We start from the raw sequence: 22,412 nt of genomic DNA on the forward strand, positions 1-22,412 counted from the left end.
CTAACAAACACTGTAAACCAGTTGCTTCACATCAAGCATCATTGCATTTGTTGGAGGGAAACTGCCTTCATCTCACTTCTCCGATCGCGTCCTCCTCAAAGACTAGAGTGAGGGTCACCAGCCTCTTGTGTGCCATCTGACTACAATCCCACTGTCTCCCCAATTCTGAAGCATCTTTCTGGCATTAAAATTATTTTTCCCCAAATGTCCTTTTATCAGGGTTAAAATGTAGTTTAGCTTCATCCGGCTCTGCTTTGAACCAGTTTTCTTTCATAAGTAACACTCCAAGCATAAGAGGCTTGCCAAGTAACTTGCACTTCCCACACAGAGGCACACATACTAGAAAGTGTCACAGTGGAAATTGGAGACCGGGTCTCTGAACAATACTGACATCTTTGAGGAAAACAGTCCATAAAAGATGCAATGAAATACACAGAAAGGCATTTGGACACGAGCCTTATTCTCATGAACGTCCCAAATGCTGCCCCATGTATCGGCTGTTTTGTTAGTCAAGGACAGAAAATCCATTTGTAGAAATCATCTATCAAGAAGTCATATATTAGGATCATTTGCCTTCCAGGGATCCTTGCATACAATTCCAACAAAAGGAAAATGTCATACTGCCAAAGCCTTGACTGGGCCAGGCAAGCCCAAGAACAGCTGCTTCTATTTTCTCGATTCACATCTGTGTCTAATAATTCATGCTTGACTTTGATGTGGTCATTGGCAAGTCAACATTTCCCCAAATCCAGGGTTTCAACCCAGAATAAAGTTTCATGCTTTGTGTTTTTAAGAACTTAACCCATTTCCCCCACTTAAACTCCCTTATCGCTCTTAATGCAACGGCATGTGACTACAATGTCTCAGTGTATTCCTAGTGCCAACATACATCATGTGTGCAGGTAATTCACACACCGTCCATCTTCTACAGGTTCTATTTGTCCCTGAACATTCATAGATGCTTATAAATTAGTTCTCATAGCAGTGTACCTTGTTAGATATACCCTACTAGATCATATTTTATGACTATGTTCCTTTATTCAGATTATCTACTCTCACCTAACTTCGTGTGATCTATAAATACAGCATCACCTCATTCATTTATTCACTCAGGAAACTTATTGAAAGCTGAGAATTTTTCAGACACTAAAAGGCACTCAGGATAAAAAGTTAAATTATTTCTATTCTGAAAGTCATGTCAAGGGAAGAAGAAAACACCAAAATTAATCATTCTAACAATCATAAAATTAGAATAATGCTATAATTTCTTGCATCTCATAGAAGACAGGTCTCAGACATGTGGTAGAGGCCAGGATTTCACCATTGACTTTCCAGAATCAAAGGTGGTTCCCCAATTCCTCTAAGCTTTGTTTGTCATTCAGTGAAGAGGGAGAAAGCGAGAGTTGCCCGTGTATAGGACACATGGGAGGGGCAATCAAGGGCAGGGTGAGGAAGGACTGAGACCATTTATGGGAAGGTGCTCATACGTGCCACACATTTTTTAGAACAATTTTTTCCTAGTGATTTCTCCCTATTTCCATGTATCCCCATATTTATGCTTTTATTGCACTGCAGTTTCATTCTCTTTTCCAACATGAAATACAGTATGATACACTTAAAATTGCTGTAACGTATTAACTGAAACAAGGTCTTCAAAAGGCCACTGTAAATCTCACTGTTGGCGCTATTCAGAAATGATCTTCTTTAGTTAAAATTGTTGACTCTTGGGGCACCTGGGTGGCTCGGTCGGTTAAGCATCCAATTCTTGGTTTCAGGTCAAGTCATGATCTCATGGTTTCATGAGTTTGAGCCCCACAGCGGGCTCTGCATTGGCATTGCAGAGCCTGCTTCAGATTCCCTCTCTCCCTCTCTCTGCCCATCCCCCACCCACTCTGTCTCTGTCGCTCTCAAAATAAATAATTAAAAAAAATTGTTGACTCTTATCCCACCCACACACCACTGTAGTCTTTATGTCTCTGTTTTACACGTAAGACACGTACAAGGAGCCTTGTCAAGTAGTGTGCTTTCAGCTCTGACATTCCCCTGGTTTCTTGGTCAATAGAAGACAACCTCAGTGATTATCGTCTTCTCCTCGCACTCCCATAAAACGTTGCTTCACTTATGTTTAGCATTCAAGCTCTATGAGACCTTTTTTGTGTACGATTCAATGTTGTAACACCGTACTTAGGAGAGCGTCTGCCATAAGGTAGGTGCTACTGCTGGAAATACATGAAGTCAGTGAACCCTGTAATAAATTTATTCCAGGGCACAAAATACTAACTGATCTAATCTTACCGAAATATACCCTCCAAAATGTTCATTTTGAAAATCAGAGTCCCATAGTGTTCTAGAAGGCTCTGTCAGAGGACTAAGAGAGGGAATCCCAGACTTGGATTGCAGATGACATAAAAGCACAGTAAGCAATACAAACCGTGCTGAGGAAGACTGGGAACGAATAGACGCGTCAAGCATATCCAGGACTTTCTTCTTGCCACTCGCTGTGAGGCCAATCCCGGGAGCAATGATAGACCTCATCCCTCCCTAATTTACTCACATAGACAGAGCACATTTGTACTCTTAACATCCAGACATTTAAAGTAAAGCCTTTTATCGGGTTGAAATGAGAAAAAAAAAAGTAGAACCAAAAGTCCAATCTTCAACCAACCTTTTCCTAAGCTGTTGATGCAGGTTCATGGGATCATCGGTCACCATGTGGCTGACTCTAAATGACACATCATGGCTTCTCTTAGATGTTGTGTCATTTAGTTTTTCAAGGAAAGTCAGAGAATCGAGTTGTCTTAAATCATCATCTGAATAAGAAATATGTGCATTCAACCACCCTAATCTGTATCAAGAGCTGAATCTCTTTATTGTTTTATCAGAAGTAGAGGTTTATTTCTCACTGACCCACCACCCTAAGAATTGCTGTATCCAAAGTGAATCCTTCTCTGTTCTTATTAAAGTTGACTTTGGTAATATTGGATGCTAACATATTTTGCAGAGCATATTGTAGACAAGAATAAGCTTTTGTCTATTTTAGTAAGTGAATAACTTAGAAATTATGTTTGTTCTCTCTTGCTTATTTCTAATGGAGAAATAATCTTATAAAGAAATCCTTTATATATTTGTCCAATTGTGGGAGTCTTTCTAATTTGCAAAACTCATTAAGAGCACTGATACTTGTTGGCATTCATATTCCCAGCTCCTCTTGGTGACTAAGGATATAGTTAATCTTGGCAAGCAGAACAAACTAATTTCTCACACAATCCCTTCAAGGCTTGCAGGCTTCAGTTCAGAGTCACCAGTATTTATCTTCCCTTTTTAAACTGAAAATTCCTTTTCCTTCAAAATGAAGATGAAAACAATAGGAGATACAGAGGACTTCTTCCCCTCTTGCCCAAACAGTACTGGTTTGAAATATACATTTTTAATTCAGCACAGAGCCTGACGCAGGGCTCAACTTCACTGACCGGGAGACCATGACCTGAGCCAAAGTTGGACGCTTAACTGACTGAGCCACCCAGGCATCCCAAAAACACCTGCTCATTTTAAAATATAGTGTCCCTGATACACTTCTTGTGGATATATACCACCATATTATTTTTTTTCTTGCCTTGGAGCCCAACTTTCCATATTGTAGATAGAAGCATCTTCTATGAATTCATTTATCTCAGGTCCTGAAGGTTTCTGGAGACCTCTCCCTCATCTCTGTGAACTCTTCACTCTTAAATTATCACCATAAACTATAATGATCCATTCTAATCCTTCCCAGGAAATGAATCCTGCCAGTCTGCCCCAAGCTCTGAGATTTTAAACATTAAATGTCAATATCTTGTTTTAAATGTTTGTTACTGTGCCTTCACCAGAGGAAAAATAAATCATCAATTGCAAAAGATAATAAGTCAATGAAATCAGGGGGGAAAGTAACAATTGTGTTGTATAAATATAATAATGTGATTACATTATTTTCAGAATAGCTGTTTGAAAAAAATCATTTTATAAAACTCCACAAACATTCCATCTATTTTTAATCCATACTCCGTTTCTTTACATTCGCACCAAGCACAGGTTTTCGTACGTAATACCGCAAACTCAAAAGAGTCCCTTTGGTAGAGTTAAGAGTTTTGGTCTCCTATAGTGAAACATTTTGGCATTAGAATTTCTGCTTTAACTACTAGTCATGCTACTTTCTTATGGATCTCACAGCAATACCTTTCTCTGGGTTTCATTTTCTTCATCTATAAAGCAATAGCTCACAAAGTGTCCACAAAGAGATAGAGATTTATCTTTTCAACCAGCAACTATGTCTTATTTATGTATTTATGCATTTATGCATTTATTTATTTATTTTTAAATTTATTTTTTATTTATTTTTTATTTTTTTCTTTAATATTTTTATTTAGTTTTGAGACAGAGAGAAAGCACAATCTGAGGAGGGGCAGAGAGAGAGAGAGAGCGCGAGACAGGGACCCAAGCAGGCTCCGAGCTGTCAGCACAGAGCCTGACACGGGGCTCGAACCCACAAACCGCCAGATCATGACCTGAGCTGAAGTCGGACGCTTAGCCGAATGAGCCACTCAGGCACCCCCAAATATGTCTTTTTTTAAATTCAACTTCCCTTATCAATTAAACATTATTCCTTTGTGTTTGGTTTAGCTTTCCTTACAAATTTTGGAATCACCCTGACAAATTATACAGTAATGGTTTCAGCTGCAATTCTTTTGAATCGATAAGGTCAGTTCAGTTTTGGGGGGAATTGACATTTTTTTTTTTTAATTTTTTTTTTTCAACGCTTTTTATTTATTTTTGGGACAGAGAGAGACAGAGCATGAACGGGGGAGGGGCAGAGAGAGAGGGAGACACAGAATCGGAAACAGGCTCCAGGCTCCGAGCCATCAGCCCAGAGCCCGACGCGGGGCTCAAACTCACGGACCGCGAGATCGTGACCTGGCTGAAGTCGGACGCTTAACCGACTGCGCCACCCAGGCACCCCGACATTTTAACAATAGTGAACTTCACCACATTGAGTCTCTGTACTTTTATTACATCTTTCTTTAATGTAATTAATCAGTGTATCTGTACGTTTATTACATCTTCTTTTCTTTAACTCATCAGTGTTTTGCTATTTTCAGCACATCTACAGATATTGTATATATTTGGAAGGTTTATACTTATTTCACGTATTAGCATTTTTGGTAATCATACCAGTAGTATTTTATTTCTGTGTTTCATTATTTGCTGCTAGCATATAAAAATATAATTGACTTTGAACATTTACCCTCTAAGTTACCATATTGCTCAAGTCACATTTCAGCCTTGGTATCTTTTTATACAGTCTAAGGATGATCTATAGAGATAATTTGGTGACAGTCTCATTGTTATTTCTTCAAATATTTCTTCTTCCCCATTCCCTCTTTTTTTTCCGGGTTTCTGGTAACACATATTTTAGATTGTTTAATTTTGTTCTTAGTTCATTCATAGTTCCTAGATGCTCTGGTCATTTTATTTTCACAGTGTGTGTGTGTGTGTGTGTGTGTGTGTGTGTGTGCTTCAAGTTGTGTAATTTCATTCTGACCTATCTTTAAGTTCACTGATAATTTCCTCTACTGTGTCAAATCTGTTGTTTAGCCCACCAAAGCCATCCTTTGTCTTTGTCAATGTGTTTTTCCATTTGATTCTTTCTTACAGTTTCTAAATGTCTGCTGAAATTACCTTGTGGATCATACACATTGCCCATCTTTTGCATGGGAGACTTCAGCATATCCTTGGCATTATTTTAAACTCCACGTCTGATGGCATCTCTTTCCCATTGTTTGATCTTTTGACCACGTGCTATTTTTTTGCTTCGCTCTTCGTATCCCTTATGATTTGCTTTCTTTTGTGGAAAGCGATTTTCTTGTACTGTACTGCACAGTAGAGATTGAAGCAAAGTAATTATTATGACATTGGGCACCTTTTCCTTCTGCTAAAACTCTACTGGGGAGGTTGAATCAATCTAGTCAGAGGTCGAGTTTTTTTTTATTATTATTGCTTTTTGCTGTAGCCACAAATTCCTCTAATATTACCTTAGGTTTAGAGGGGAGACCCAAACCACAGCCTCCAATGTCAGTTCCACTCTTGGTTTTAGGCCTTCCCCTTACGTGGTGCCTTAGAGTGTGCTTCATGATCTTCCGCTCCTACCAGTGAAGTTACTGCTACTACTTACTACCGGATGCCCGTGAGCCTGATGGAGACAAAGGAGAAGGAGCATTCCTATTATTCATCTTCAGTCTTTGGCAGACCCCAGGGTCCCAGGGGTAAGGGTATTCTCACTTATCTGGTCCTGTCCCTGGCTGTCGCTCTGGGCCCAGTGTCCTCGCCTGCTCCTCCACACTGGTGGGAGTTAAGAATTTTTTTCTATTCTATTTCCCTAGACATAATAGGTTTTCACCTGTGGTCTAAAAGCAACATGTTCTGTTTTCTTTCCTAAAGTGTTTCGGAGCTGTATTCTGTAGAAAAGATAGGGAGAAGGATCCAGACAGTGTTCCATGACTTTGCAAGGTCTCTGGGACTCTCCTCCCCAGGCCTTCACCATAAGAGGAGGGATGTTTTATAGGATTCTCATCCTGCCCCTAATCTTATTAAGAAGATCCTCTAAGAGATGTACGAACAGCAACAAAAACAGTCTCTTAAACGCAAACCAACACTAAATGGGTGGTACCCAAAGAGGAGGCAGAGACAGGTGTTGAGTGAACTAGGTAAAGGGAATTAAGAGGTACAACTTTAAGTTAGAAAGTAATTAAGTCAGAGAGATGGAAATTACCATATAGAGAATATAATCAATAAGATTTTAAAAACTTTGGTGACAGATGGTGACTATATTTATCATAGTGAGCACTGAGTAGCATATAGAATTGTTGAAACATTATGTTGGCCACCTGAAATTAATGTAACAGTGTATATTAATTATACTTCGGGGGTGCCTGGATGGCTCAGTCGTTATGCACCTGACCAGCTCAGGTCAGGATCTCCCAGTTTGGGAGTTCAAGTCCCACATGGCGTTGGCACAAGCCCTGTTTCTCTCTCCCCTTCTCTCTGTCTCTCTCTCTCTTCCGTCTCCCTTCATGGGATTCTCAAAACATATAAGTAAATAAATGTGATTGTTCTGAAGAACACACTCTAAAAAAATGTATACTTCCAAACAAAACAAAACAAAACAAAACAAAACAAAACAAAACAAAAAAAGTCCTATAAGTAGGAATCAATGCCTTTTGTTTTTCTGGACTACATATGGTTCTGTATTCTGATCTCTTCCTAGGTCACACTCAACTCTTTGTAACTAATTAAAAAATTAGTTGAATTTTTATCAATGTCTGGCCACAGTTGCTCCTGGAAGCAAATGCTTACTTCCAGTTTCTCCCTGGAGACAACAGTCTTCCTTTAGATTTTATTTTAGTTGGTAGCCCTGAAACTTCAGTTTCCGGGTGAGTTCAGGGAAATTTGTGAAATCTGCTGATTGTCCATATCGGGTTTGTTGGAGGTGTTGCTGTGCGTGGATGGAATGTTCTCCCAGCTTTCTACATACTTAGTCAAAGTTGGAAGTCCCCGTGAGCTGGAACTTTGCAATCGTTAAACAAACTCATTTTAAAAACCAAAAAAGGGACGCCTGGGTGGCGCAGTCGGTTAAGCGTCCGACTTCAGCCAGGTCACGATCTCGCGGTCCGGGAGTTCGAGCCCCGCGTCAGGCTCTGGGCTAATGGCTCAGAGCCTGGAGCCTGTTTCCGATTCTGTGTCTCCCTCTCTCTCTGCCCCTCCCCCATTCATGCTCTGTCTCTCTCTGTCCCAAAAATAAATAAACGTTGAAAAAAGGAATTTAAAAAATAAATAAATAAATAAATAAAATAAAATAAAATAAAAAAATGTAAAGAAACAAAATGAACAGTGCTTTCATGATTTGACATAATCTTTCCAAACACAGGCTCATTTTTTTTTCTCTCCTTTATAGTCAATTAGCTTAAGGGATTTGACTTTTCCTTTGGCCATTACATGTCAGCATACGCACATATCAATCCAATTCAATCTGCTACCTGTTCAGTTTTGCCCCTGAAATAATACTGTCTCCACTAAACTCACTGTTGCAATGGATATTTTCCATTCTCACCTTGGTCTCCCAGCCACGTGTGACACTCATAATTACTCTCTTCTTTAAAAAAAAAATTAATGGGGCGCCTGGGTGGCTCGGTCGGTTAAGCGTCCGACTTCAGATCAGGTCATGATCTCACGGTCCGTGAGTTTGAGCCCCGCGTCGGGCTCTGTGCTGACAGCTCGGAGCCTGGAGCCTGCTTCAGATTCTGTGTCTCCCTCTCTCTGCCCCTCCCCTGTTCATGCTCTGTCTCTCTCTGTCTCAAAAATAAATAAACGTTAAAAAAAAATTAAAAAAAAAATTAATGTTCATTTATCTTTGAGAGAGACAGAGACAGAATGCGAGTGGGTTGGGGCAGAGAGGGAGACACAGAATCCAAAGCAGGCTCCAGGCTCCAAGCCCTCAGCACACAATCCGAAGTGGGGCTCGAACTCACCAGCTGCGAGATCATGACCCCAGCCGAAGTCGGACGCTCCACCGACTGAGCCACCCAGGCACCCCATAATTGCTCTCTTCTTTACCAACTCCTTCCCTAAGCTTCATAACCCCAGTCTCCAAGTCTTCTACCTACGTCTCAGGTGGCTGCTTCTGGGTTTTCTTTACAGCTCATTTTCTTCCTCCAAGATATTAAATGCTGGAGTTCCTCAAGGTCAGAATGATGATCCTGTTCTGTTCTCATTCGTTCATTCCTATAGCTTCAACAACTCTCGTTACGCCAACACTTGCCAAATTTACACGTCGAGCGGGCTTTTGTTCATAGCTCTCATCCTTTTTTGTCCAGCTTTACTGAGGTGTAACTGGCAATATTGTGAGAGGTTTAAAGTGTATGACGTGATGATTTGAGAGACGTATACATTGTGAAAAAAGTCCCCATTGAGTTCATTAGTGCATCCATTACTTCACGTGTTTGTGTTTTCCTTTTTTTGGTTAGAACGTTTTAGTTCTACTCTCAGAAAACATTTATGACACAATACAGTGTTATCAGCGATAGTCACCATGTTATACATTGGATCCTCAGATTTTCTTCGTCTTATAACTGGAAGATTGTACCTTTTTACCAGTCGCTCCCTATTTCCCACCCCCAGCACCACCCGGCCAACCGCTTGTCTACCATTTCTCGCGCAGCTCTTACTCTGATCGATATTCCTATGTGGATGCATTTAAGGCGTCAGACACTTAAAATATTCTGAACTGAACTCCTTTATCCTCGCTCGCTGATGAGCTCCCATTAAGCTGTCTCCACAAGTTAGAATCCATGCAGTGATGTTCTGCACATTGATGGATGGCCCAGTAGCGATCTGGGCCACCTATTTGGTATTTCACTCAATACCCTCTGGTCCTGTTCATGCCCAGTCTCTAATGGGCCACTTCCATCTGCAGAGGTTTGTTACCAAGGCTACCCGTCTTTAGAACGTAGTGGGGTATGACAGAACCTATCTTTGGCCACATAGTCATTTGATACCCCACAATCAAAGAGGCTGTCTCTACGAGCACCCACTCGTCCACCAAGAGCTAGTTTTCCAATAGTGTGTCCTTTTGCGCTATAGATGACATGCATTTGTCTGAGATTCCCAGGGGCTCTATGCTGTGATCCTCCTACTGGCATAGGGCTGGCTATAAAACTAACACAGGCATCTATTTTTTCCACCATAGATATCTCTACTACTGGAATATCTGCCAACTTTTAGGCTTGGGCAGCAGTTTTTATTGTCCTCCCGCCTGAATTTGCGACAGAATCATTTCTCTATCTAGGTCCAATTCAACATTGGTAGATCTCCATATCACTAAGTACATGAGATGGAGAAATGCAGAATATGCTGTCTCCTGAACTAAGACATGCTTACCAAGTACAGGCAATCTTTCTTGATGGTAGAAAGGTTACAATTCAATAATTTGTCCTTTATAGATGTCCCAGCATACCTCAGCCCCACTGAACCTGAAAGCACTTAATTTATAGATCAGGCCCTAAATCTTGGTAGGGTGCACTTCTCACCTTCTAAGATGTTTTGTTTTTTTGTTTGTTTGTTTGTTTGTTTGTTTTTACTGAGGCTTTCCATATACTAGTCACATCTTGCTCATCCGGTGCAATTCACAAGATGGCAGCAATAGAATGGATTAATTCGTGGTTCTGCAGAATATCCAGATGGTCTAGGTCCCTTTGAACTATCTTATGACAGAGGGAAGAAGAATAACGTAACCCATAGTCCATGTCAATTCCAACCAGTGTCCAGCAATTTTTCAAAGGTCTTTCCCTCATCCATAATTATATGGCTAAAAGGCAATAGATTTCTGGGAGAATCACGTCATGTGCAGTAAGTGATGTTGCAAATCTCTTTCTCATAGACATTCATTCAGCCCATCCTTAGATAAGTGGATGGACTCTGAGTCTGATAACTTACTTAGGATTATGTATCAGATCATGGCTTTTTAAAAAAATTTTTAGTGTTTATTTCTTTTTGAGAGAGACAGAGACAGAATGTGAGTGGGTTAGGGGCAGAGAGAGAGGGAGACACAGAATCTGAAGCAGGCTTTAGGCTCTGAGCCATCAGCACAGAGCCTGATGCGGGGCTCCAACTCACGAGCTGTGAGATCATGACCTGAGCTGAAGTCGGATGCTCACCTGAATGAACCACCCAGGCACCCAGATCATGACTTTTTATTTGACTGCATAAATTACCTGAGATAGAGTGGCTTCTGGATATGCTCATGGAATGCAGTCAGATGAGTCTTCTGGCTTCACATAGGATGCTTTGGTGTGCCTACTGTTGATTCATTCCTGTACTATATGGCATTTATACTTAGTGTGAGCAATTGCTTTTATCACATGTCAGAGGGTCATTCTAGCAACATGTTGGTAGCATCATAAGGGGTCCTCACCAACGTGAGGACCTCTACGTGTTAACACCTCTACGTGTTAACACCTCTACATGTTAACTCTATCACAAGAGTACTCCAATTTCTATGAACCCTCTCTTATCCAACTAAACATTCTGCGACCCTTCATCAGGACTTCAGGATTCTCCCCCATGTATGCTGTCCCAGCTCTGCATTAGACGTATCCTGTAGCTTCTTCAATGCACAATCCTTCTCTTCCCTTGGATAGTTCTTGTCATCCATACTGTGCTGAGATTCAAACTTCGTTATTGGTCTGGTTGACAGCAAGAGAGATAGGGAAGAACCTGAGGGGGTGTGAGCATCGTCTTGAAGTGCCTAACTTCAGTACTTTTTGTGATATTCAAGCAAGAGAGAAGGGCCAGGTTTAGGATGAGGTGAGTGGTAGGGGCCTGGAGGAGCAGGGTCCTAGAGGCCCCCGCATTTGCACAACCTCAAGTCTAGAATGCCTCCTTAAATTTTGTCCCACGTACACACCACTTGCCTTACACTAGCACTACAATCTAACCAATGTGTGTGTGCCACTCCTGCATGGCCAGTGGGTTCAGTGGAATCTAGATCATGTGTCTCAAGGGCATCCACCTAAATATCCTCTTCTCAGATTCATGGTCCCACTCCCTTCCCATGAGGTCCTTGAATTTGGTGTAAGAGATGTTAGGGCTGAAATCTCAACCTTCTCGGAAGCTCCACTGTTTCATAATTAAATCCCGAGCCAAGTTCTTCATTTTGTTTGCCCTCCAGCTGCAAGAAATGAAGGTTTCCTTAAATACTACCAAAAAGACTCTCTGCTTTCAGTTTCTCTCGAAATGGTGATTTGTCGCCCAGACCCTGTCATTTTCTCTCAGCAATGATTCAATGGGACTCAGCAAGAGCCATTCAGTTCTGTTGTGTATAAGTATGGCTTCTCTCATAATTCTCAAATGCCAGAGAGATGGCATTGACAGATGATTCCCTTCCATTTGCATACCACCTAAGGTCATCACCAAAGTACAGTCCAACAATTTTATTTCTAAAATATCCTAGGTTCTCTTCGTATCCCACTTACCAGCAGTACTGGAGTCCTCAGCGCCAACCAAAGGATAACTAACGTAGCTCTAGAATTCTACTGTCTGCATCCCCTCTTGGTAACAACGATCTTAGGTCGGGTTCCTCAGAAATAGACACGGAGGTAAAGAATTTTACGCTGTAGTCATTCAAGAGTAGTGCTCTTAGGAGATACACCACTTCAGGAAGTGAAGAACTCAAGATGGGACGCAGAGAGAAATTGTTAGGGACATGTTCCCATTGACAGTTATGTATGGCAGTTTCCAAAGGCTGAAGGTAATTCCCAATGACGAACACAAGTGGGAGCCATCAAAATCGAATATTGCTAGGAACACCGGTGTTGGTCTGTAGAGGGGATATGGTTAAACCACTTCAGTTTCCACTATCAGGTGTGCTTCATTTTATTTAAGATAAATGACACATTCGGAACACATTAAAACAAAATTGTGTTTTTGAATCATTTTGCATTTCTCCTGGAGAAAAAAAAAAGAGTCTATGTTCTAAGGCAACTGAAAAGGTCTATGCATTTTGAGATGGAGAAAGGGCAATTAGAAAAAAGAAAAGGAAAAAAAACCTTTTCAAGTGTCAAATAATGCCACTTTTGATATCACAAGATGATTTGGGGTACAAGATGATTCTGGTTGGTGTCCCTTCAAGTAGGTTTTGAACATTGGACGTGTTTCAAATGATCGGGACGCACTGTGTGTTAAACTAACAGGTTATGTGCATGGAATGTGAAGCATGGAATTCAGTGCTGGTCTTCCTCCAAAATGACAAATCTGCATATTAGATAGAGAGAACCCTAATTTCCAGTTTTGCTGAATCAAATTTCTCTTGGTCCACCAGATAGTTTGCAGTCAGCATATAGGGTTGCAGTTGGCCAGATTTCTGTGAGAATGAACGTCAGAGTATTGGATAAAGTCAAAGCATCTGTCTTAAGTTTTTCACCCCTAAATCCAAGGATTACTACCACCAATCTGTCAGACTGTTTGGAAAAACATAGATCAGGGTTGTTGAAAATGATCTGCTTTTTTTTAATAACAACAAAAATCTTTGATTTTCTTGTTTATTTAAAAGCCACATATTTATGAAAGGTGTTTAATCCTCGTGCTATACTTAGAACTCTTGTTGGGGAAACCCTTTCCTAACCAAGATTTAATGGAATTAAATAAAATTAAATCACTGATATATAGTTCTTAGTATATACAAAGGGATTAATTAATACAAAAACTCCTTTCTTAATAAGTATTTGTTGTCTAAATGATGTGCTGGTTAATGGGTAGTTCCTGAGAGTAATTTCAATTTGGGCTGTAGACTTTTGAGGTGAATCACATCTCTTCTTTCTATGAATTGAGAACCAACATAAAAATAGAAAGAGGCATCAGATGGGGATCAAAATATCGACTCTATTGTGAGACTGTTGATTTGAAGATGCAGCTTGGATCAATGCCCAGATGCTCTTCCTTTGCTTGATCCTGACTTTGATTCCTTTGCCACCTACTTCAGGGAAGAGAAGTCTTGCTCTAGTCACCTGGTAACAGAAACATGAAACAGAACAGACGGATCCTGAAGACAGGATGACCCAGGGAAGAGAAGCCCCAAGTCATAAGGCACAACAAACATCACACCTACACGCTGCCTAAGAGGAACTGCCCCATTGAATGGTGGACTCCTGCCCACATGAAAATCGAGAAAATCGTTTCCCTTCCTGGAAGGGAGAATGTATAAATAAACTTAAAATGGCAAAATATTACTCCAATGTTGTCCCCTCCTGGAAAAGTTTCCTTGTGAAAACAATAAAGGAATAAGTAAGGCTTTCCTTTAAAAATGATCTGGAAAATGGATCTGTCGTTTGTATCTAATACTGAAGCATGAAGTCTCTGAGCGTCCACTGAGGAATATATCAGAGATACCCCAAGGTAGGTAATGAATACCAAGAGGAAGTGAGATAAAAATTTAATATAGGAAAACTAATGATCTATTGCCATTCTAATTGCTCTGCTCTTCTGTGTCATTTTTCTATGATTTGTTTTTGAAAATATTTCTAAGAAAATAATGAGCTACGAATTTAACATTAACGAAAAGGTGTCGATACATATTTAAATACTCTCTTGTTGGGAAAACAAAAATTTTAAAGCCCAACTAACATAGTGCATGATGGTAAATTACAAATATGTTCTTGACCCAGCATTAGTAAATTAAAAAATTCCCTAGTCAATTGAAAAAAAGTGTCAATATATTTTCGTAGATAGATACTAAAGTGAAACTATGCGTTCTGCTATACTGGAGTACATTCGTAGTTTTACGTATTCCCTATTGCCACCTATTGGTTTGTTTACTCATGAACCAATTCCAAGCCAACTTTACCACTATTGTTTTATAATGTTTTGTTTTGATCTTTCACAACAGGTTCTCCCAACTTTTACGTCTCCAAGAGCGTTTTGATCATATTTGGCCTTTTACATGTGTCATAGAATAAGATTGCTAGGTTGCATAAGAATGTACATACACATTCATAAACCCAATTGAATTTTTGATTGATATGATATAAATCCACGCATTTATTTGGAGAAAATCGCGATCATTCAAATACCACATCTTCCATTCTTTGAATAGGGTATATCTTTTCTTTTATGTGGATTCTTCTATGACTCTTTTCTCCAGAACCATGAGTTTGGAAACGTAGGAGGAGAGGAAGGTTTAGTTCGCAGATGCATGCTGACTCCGAAGAGACCTCTATCTTTCCAGTAAATGTGAGGAGGATGCCTTATATGACCCCTCACCTTGATAGCCCTGGGCCTTAGTCTCTACATCTCAGTTAGCTACCAACCAATGGCAAGATACTAGATAATGGCCTTAGGACAACAGCAACTGTGGTTCTCTAATACTATTTTTACTCCTCTGAGTTCATAACTTTCTACTAAAATTATCTTGGCTGTTCCCCCACATTTTTAATCTCTCCAATTACATTAGGGAAATTAAAGAAAATATATTGGGCATTTATAAATACGGAGCACTGGTTGTAAAAAGACTAGCTCACTATTACAGGAAATAGAAAGTCACATATACATTTCATAAAGGCTTATTTTAGGCATTTATTTCAAAATAATAGGAATTGGAAGGCATGCGACAAAACTTGAGAATTCATAATTTAAAATTAAATCTGTAGGGGCTCCTGGGTGGCTTAGTTGGTTAAGTATCTGACTTTGGCTCAAGTCACGATCTCACGGTTTGTGAATTCAAGCTCTGCGTGGACAACTCAGAGCCTGGAGCCTTCTGTGGATTCTGTGTCTCCTCTCTCTGCCCCTCCCTGGCTTGTGCGCCATGTGTGTCTCTCTCTCAAAAGATGAATAAACATTTAAAAACATTTTTTAATAAATAAAATTAAATCTGTAAATATTTTAACATTAATTATTGTTATTTTATTATATTATATGTCAACACATTAATAATTTAATGCCAAAGCATAAGCTTCAAAGAAGAAGTTAATTTCTCAAACAAGGTTCAAGTTTTATGTTTTGGCTCCTTTGTTTCTCTAAAGATTCTTCAAGGATTACTTTGCAGGAGTAGGAGAGAGACAGAGAAGCCCGACTAAGGGCATCCGAACATCACTTTAACTAGAGTAATTCTGTGCTTTCTCTTCCTATTAAGCTGGGATTTCTCACACAAATTTATCTGAAGGAATAATTGCCACAGATAAGAAGTATTTGAAAACCACTGGTCTCTAAAGACGGAGGAGATTCTCAAATATGCCGATCAAACAGTGCCTGGGCTATTGTATTAAGATCTGAGCACTGTACTTGGTGAGATGTATCCAGTGGGGGAGTTGTTTCACAAGTTCCAAATAAATCTAAACCATGTTCTGTAAGATGCTGTTTATCATTCATTCAACAAGTATTTACTAGGCTTTGACTAAGCCACCGGGCACTACTAACGGAAGAGAGAAGACTGGAGATGTGGTCTCCTGGCTGATGATGCTGACATTCCCGTGGGTGAGGGGAAAAAAATTATATACTTACACAATAATAACCGATATTATTCAAATGGATGCACTAACAAGATGTACCAGAAAAGGAGATGACATTTCTAGACTGTAAATGCAATTTAAATGCATTTGGATGCACTAAAAAACCAGTGGCCAATTCCTACTTGAATTAACAAGTGCGTTAAATGTACTTAGGGAGTGATGCTTCACTTTGCAATTGAATCAGAAGTTAATATCCCGACTGTTGATGGAAGGGATCCTTGATCTCTATATTTTCCCCTTACGTCTATAGTCACACACTTGTAAAATAACTTTTTCTTCTGTTTTTTTTTTATTTTTTGTTGTTGTTTGTTCTGTTTTTACTTCTCTTAGCCTTGGATGTTTATCTTTTTCTTTTTCTATAATGTCCGTAAAATTAAAAAAAAAAAAAAAACAGAAGAATTATAGGTGAGAGCGTAGGGGCCAAGGAGCTTATTAAAATAAGCCACATTTTCTTTTTTGCTTTTCAATTTGCAAACCCTAAGGGCACCCTTTGTGAAATCTGACACTTCTGCCTCTTTCAGTTTATTAGATCTTGCCACTGAACAGCAACAAAAGTAGACGACAAGACACTGGAGAAACCCCGAAAGACCTCTCCGCTGCTGTGTCAATGAAATCAGTCTGGAACTGGCAATAGCAGGTCCCGACAAGCTGGCGGTGACATCTGTTACCGTATTGATTGTCAGGCTTTGTTCAAAATCTCCGGCCAGCTGAAAGGCTCTCTTTTCTCCTCACCTACCTACATGTGTCCCCCTAAGGCTACATTCCAGCTGAAGACACAGGAGGCCCAAATTTAAGGTAGCAGTGTTCATCAATGCCAGGACATTACTAGCAAACTTTCCTGCCCCCCACTGGCTGGCCTACCCAGACAGAAATCAGTTTCGTGAGGATAGGAGGAACTTCGTTCTAGAAGGAGAAAAATATCGGATAATCATACGGTAAAGGAAGCAGATTGCTCCCTTTGATTTTTTTTTTTTTTTTTTATTTTTGAGACATCGTTTTTGGTTTTTTGCTTTTCTTTTTTTTTTAATTTTTTTGATGGATGAGTAGAAATGGATCTTCCCCTTTTTATTTCTCTTAATCTTTTACCTATCATTTTAGTTCAGGGATCAAAAGTGTTTTCGTGAGATTGCACACGCTTTGTGTGTGCAGACAAAATACCTCAAACACTTTGGAATATTAAAAAAAAAATACTGTGATTGAGAAAGTCATGATTAGGGGAGCCTGGGTAGCTCAGTCGGTTGAGTTATTACACACAGCTAACATGAGGGCTTCCTCTTGTTTGCATGAACATTTGCTAACAAGGTAGATAGGTCTCAGCCCCTTACAAGCTCCCCCTCAGAGAGGGGGAAAAATATTCAAAGTTTCAGCATTATCTTTTCTAATCCAAATCACCATAAACACTCACCATGACATTCATCGTTTAGGCCAATTGTATATAATAATACATTTGTTTCGTGAAAGAAAAGAGACTATGGCACGTCTTGAGGACATTGTGTCTGCTTAAGTGTCTGTTGTGGCTAAGTACTACATGTGATCAAATATGTGAATGCGTGAAAGGAATGCACACAACTCCAAGTCCTTCTTCTTCCATTTGATGGAGGACCAGTAGACGCCAAGGGAGAATGATACTAGACCCAGGGCTAGATCTCAGCTGACTTCATCCAGTGTCTACCACATATTTTAGAGCAGAGTGCAAAAACAGCTGTAGAAGAAAGGCAAATTGTAATAGATGCTCAGACAACAATGAGAAAACGCAAAGTACGAAAAGATTACTAAGACAATAACTTTCCAAAAAGCTTCAGTTTCTCTATGAAGGTATTCAAAAAAATTGATGAGGAGTGGAGGTCATGCCAGCATGGATATTGTTTGAGTTTTCTGGGGGTTGAGAGCACCCTAAACCAACTTTAATGCCAATTACTGCTGAACCCTGTAGGCAAATTACCTACAGTAATTTACCAGAAGTTACCAATTTCTTTTAGAAGTCGAAGAAACTAAATGTAGATAGAGAAGGTGAATTGATCACATTTTCCTTGATTGTCATGATAATCCAGATGGACAATACATAAATGTTCAGTAGATTTCATTTATTGATTCATTTTGATTGATTGATAGATGGACAGATAGGTAGATAGATAGATAGATAGATAGATGATAGATAGATCTCAATGAGAAAATTAAAAAAAAGTGGGAGTTGGATGTTGGCCAACTTAAAGAATAAGATAAAATAGTCAAGTAGAGTCTTAGAAATGTATGTGGCGTCTGGGTGGCTCAGCCGGTTAAGTGTCCGAACCTCAGCTCAGGTCATGATCTCACAGTTTGTGAGTTCGAGCCCCGTGTTGGGATCTGTGCTGACACCTCCGAGCCTGGATTCTGTATCTGCCTCTCTCCCTGCCCCTCCACCACTCATGGTCTGTCTCGCTCTCTCAAAAATAAACATTTAAAAAAAAAGTCATGATTAGAAATGGTGATATTGATTCTGTGAATGAATATTTGAATGAGAGGTACGTACCCAAATATAAACTATATTATTTGAACTGTGATATTTTCCCTTAGCATAAGCGGGGAGGGGCAGAGAGAGAGGGAGACATAGAATCCGAAGCAGGCTCCAGGCTCTGAGCTGTCAGCAACAGAGCCTGATGTGGGGCTCTGGAACCATGGAACCCAGGAACCATGCGATCGTGACCTGAGCTAAAAGTCAGACACTTAATCAACTGAGCCACCCAGTGCCCCGTCATCCAAAATTTTATTTCTGTTATTTAAATGCTACCATTTCCAAGTTAAAAATTTTTGACAAAAAATAGTGTAATATATCCTGGGTGTGTTTATGTTTTAAATAGTATATTGTAAATGGTATTTTGACAGTTTTATGATATACGTTCTTAAAATCTTGGAGCACACATTACGCTATTGACCAATTCGTATTTTGAAATTCTATTTATTTATTTTTATTTATTAAAAAATAAGTAGCTCCTAAAGACATGAATATAAAAATATTCTATGATTAAAAAAATTATGTGATGGACTATTTAATCTTATAATATTATCTTATATTCATTATATTATAATAAGCATGATTCTGGTGAAATCTTATATCCTTATATGCATCCATACATATGCCTGAGAAAAATTAATAAGAGGTGTATTTTCCTTTCATTGCTACCAGCATTTTTTATATCTTAAGAATTTTAATTCTTGCTACAGAAATATATATAGCAGAAATATATAAATGTAACAAAAATATATTTGGTTTGTGCAAAAGTATATGGGATGCCATCACTAGATAGATTTAATTGAAATGTAAGTGTCATTTCAGTATTGGGAACTTTTTCACAAAGAGCCCTCACTAATCATTTTTATTTTACTATTTATTTCTTTTTACAAATTTATAATTTATGTTTTCCTTCTGGGGGGAACCGATAATCTCTCCAGCTGAGTGTTACAAAGTTTCAAATATTCTAAGACACAGGCAGTAGACTGGATCAGTAGTGTGAATCCATTTCATTGAACCCAGTGATCAAAAGCAAAGTGATATGAATGGAAGGAAGTGTCATGGAGAAAATCCCTATACATTCCAAGAGAGAAAAACTGAGGCTCAAGGAAGGTATGAAACTCACTGGGGCTGAAACACGGAATCAGACCTCCCGACAACCAGCCCTGGTTGTCATTACACCTTGCAGAATGGTGTCCAGAAGTTTCTGAGAAGTTAATTTGATAGTTGAAACAGCTCCTTCATGGCCTTTTAAGTTGGGATCAATTTGGTGAACTACATTTGTCCAATCCTTTCAGATTTATAGGGTTCTTCTACATACACTTTGCAATTTACTTCATTTCAACTTGGACTTTTGAGCATCTAATATGTCCAAGTCAATTTGTTGGCACTGAGAAATATAGGGGTGCCATTGCAAAACTTCTCTCTTCATGAAGCATATACTCTACGGAGAGAGAAATGTCATACATAGACTGGTAATAACAAAGGGCCACATGCCAAATATAAAAACTATCATTTTCATTCACTCTGCCTAGAAGATTCTAGGCTTCGTGTTTGCTTTTGGTTTTGACTTTGGTAATAGTCCTTGTCACGGTATGCAACAAATGCAGGCTGTTTGATTCACCAGCATAAGTATATGCAGCTACCTGAACTTGTCAGGATACACCCTATGCCACATCATGACTTCTGGAGGGAAAATGAGTCGGAATTTGGGGTATTGGAAGTGAATGTTAAGTCTGAATTTAAAGATGTGTTTATTAGTTGTGCACAAACAGAAGAAGCAAATCGGTTTAGTTTCAATTTTTGTAGTTATAGTCCTTGTGCTGAAAGAAGAGAACTCCTTTCTCGTGGTTATTTTTGCCAAAATACATCATCTTTTTAAACCATCAAACAGCACAGAAAGCTTCATAATAAAAAGGCGTAATCTCTGTCCCAAACCTGACCGTCAACTCGCCCTCCCCAACTGGGAATTCTCACGGTTTCCACCTTTAGTTCTTCCGTGGTTTTTCCTTCTACCCTACATACCATGTTCCTCCAACCCTTTCTTGATTTACAATATCCTATATTACCTGTTGGCTTCCTCCTATAAAAGACAAGTATTTATCTATCTTCTACCACTCTCAATATACCTAATATGAATATATTCCCCATGTAATCTTATAACTCTATGAGCTATCATTATAATTTAAAATAACTTCTTATTTTAATTCTACTAACTAAGATATATGATATATGATAAGATGAGCTCCCTCATTCTTCTTTCTCCAACTTTCTTAGTAGCTCCCAAGTCGTGCTGGCAAGAAATTTGCTTTTACATGGTTAGATCTGGTCAACTTGCATTATATTCTGTCATACAGTCTACTCTCTTAGCACATTCCAATTATACATTATCATATTATCAACGATGGTCACTGTGCTATAAACTAGATTCTCAGACGTTGTTCATCTTCCAATTATAATTAGTCCCCTTTTACCAACCCCCTCTATTATCCCAACTCCCCAATCCCTAGCAGCTATTTTTATACTCTCTTTCCAGGCATACAACTTTGTTTTTCAAGAGCCCACATATAAGTGGTACCATGAAACACTCGTCTTTCTCTTTCTGGCTTATTTTGCTTTAGCATAATGTCTTCCAGACTCACCTGTATTGCAAATTCCAAAATTCCCTTTTCTTTTAAGGCTGCATAATATTTATCTGTGCGTGTATTGTACACGTGTGTGTGTGTGCGTGTGTGTGTGTGTGTGTGTCACACGTTCTTGATCCATTCATCCATTGACAACACCAATATTTGAATGACTCACGAGCAAAGACACTTCTTACATATTGTCGTATGCAAAAAAATAAAGAGAAAAAGTGAGACAATCCTTTTCTTAAGGAGTCAGTCTGCAGAATGAAAACCGTCATGCAAATTACTAAAATTCAGTAGAAAGGTATGTGTAAATGCCAAATTTTTAAAAACCACACAACCAGCTGTTTGGAATTGACCAGAGCAGAGGGAAGGATCAGGAGGAAGCCTGGACGTTAAGTAGACATAGGTAGCTTTGGAGGAAAAATTTACTGTGCGAAGGTCTTTGACTGGAAATTAAGATATTTTACACATGCACACACATGCCTGCAGGCATGCTCATGGATACAGCATACTCTTCTCCACACCATGTAGTGGAATCATAATCTTGTTGATTAATATTGAGTTTATACTTTTATGACTATGTAAATAATATTCCCAACTAAGTCATGAAATGAACTGTAATTAAATTTCCTTCTTGCAAAAAAGAAAGAAGAAAGAAGAAAGAAAGAAAGAAAGAAAGAAAGAAAGAAAGAGAGAGAAAGTGAGAAAGGAAGGAAGGAAGAAACTAAGGTGTTTTAGATCCTTTATAAAATAAAAGCATCACAGGGGGGCCTAGGTGACTCAGTCGGTTAAGCGTCCAATTCTTTTTTTTCCTTTAATTTATTTTTTAATTCACATCCAAGTTAGTTAGAGTAGAATCTAGTGATTCATCCCCTACATATAACACCCAGTGCTCATCTCAACGAGTGTCCTCCTCAATGCCCCTTGCCCATTTGGCCCATCCCTATACCCACAAGCCCTCCAGCAACCCTCGGTTTGGTTTTTATATTTAAGAGTCTCTTGTGTTTTGTCTTGTGTTTTTGCTTCCCTTCCCTTCCCTTATCTATTCCCTTCCCTATATCTATTTTGTATATTAAATTCCACATATGGGTGAAGTCATATGGTATTTGTCTTTCTCTGACTAATTTGGCTTAGCTTTATACACTCTAGTGACATCCATGTTGTTGCAAATGGCAAGTTTCATTCTTTTTGATTGCTGGGTCATATTCC

This window comes from Prionailurus viverrinus, chromosome A1 (genome assembly GCF_022837055.1).
Source record: "Prionailurus viverrinus isolate Anna chromosome A1, UM_Priviv_1.0, whole genome shotgun sequence".
Taxonomy (NCBI): domain Eukaryota; kingdom Metazoa; phylum Chordata; class Mammalia; order Carnivora; family Felidae; genus Prionailurus; species Prionailurus viverrinus.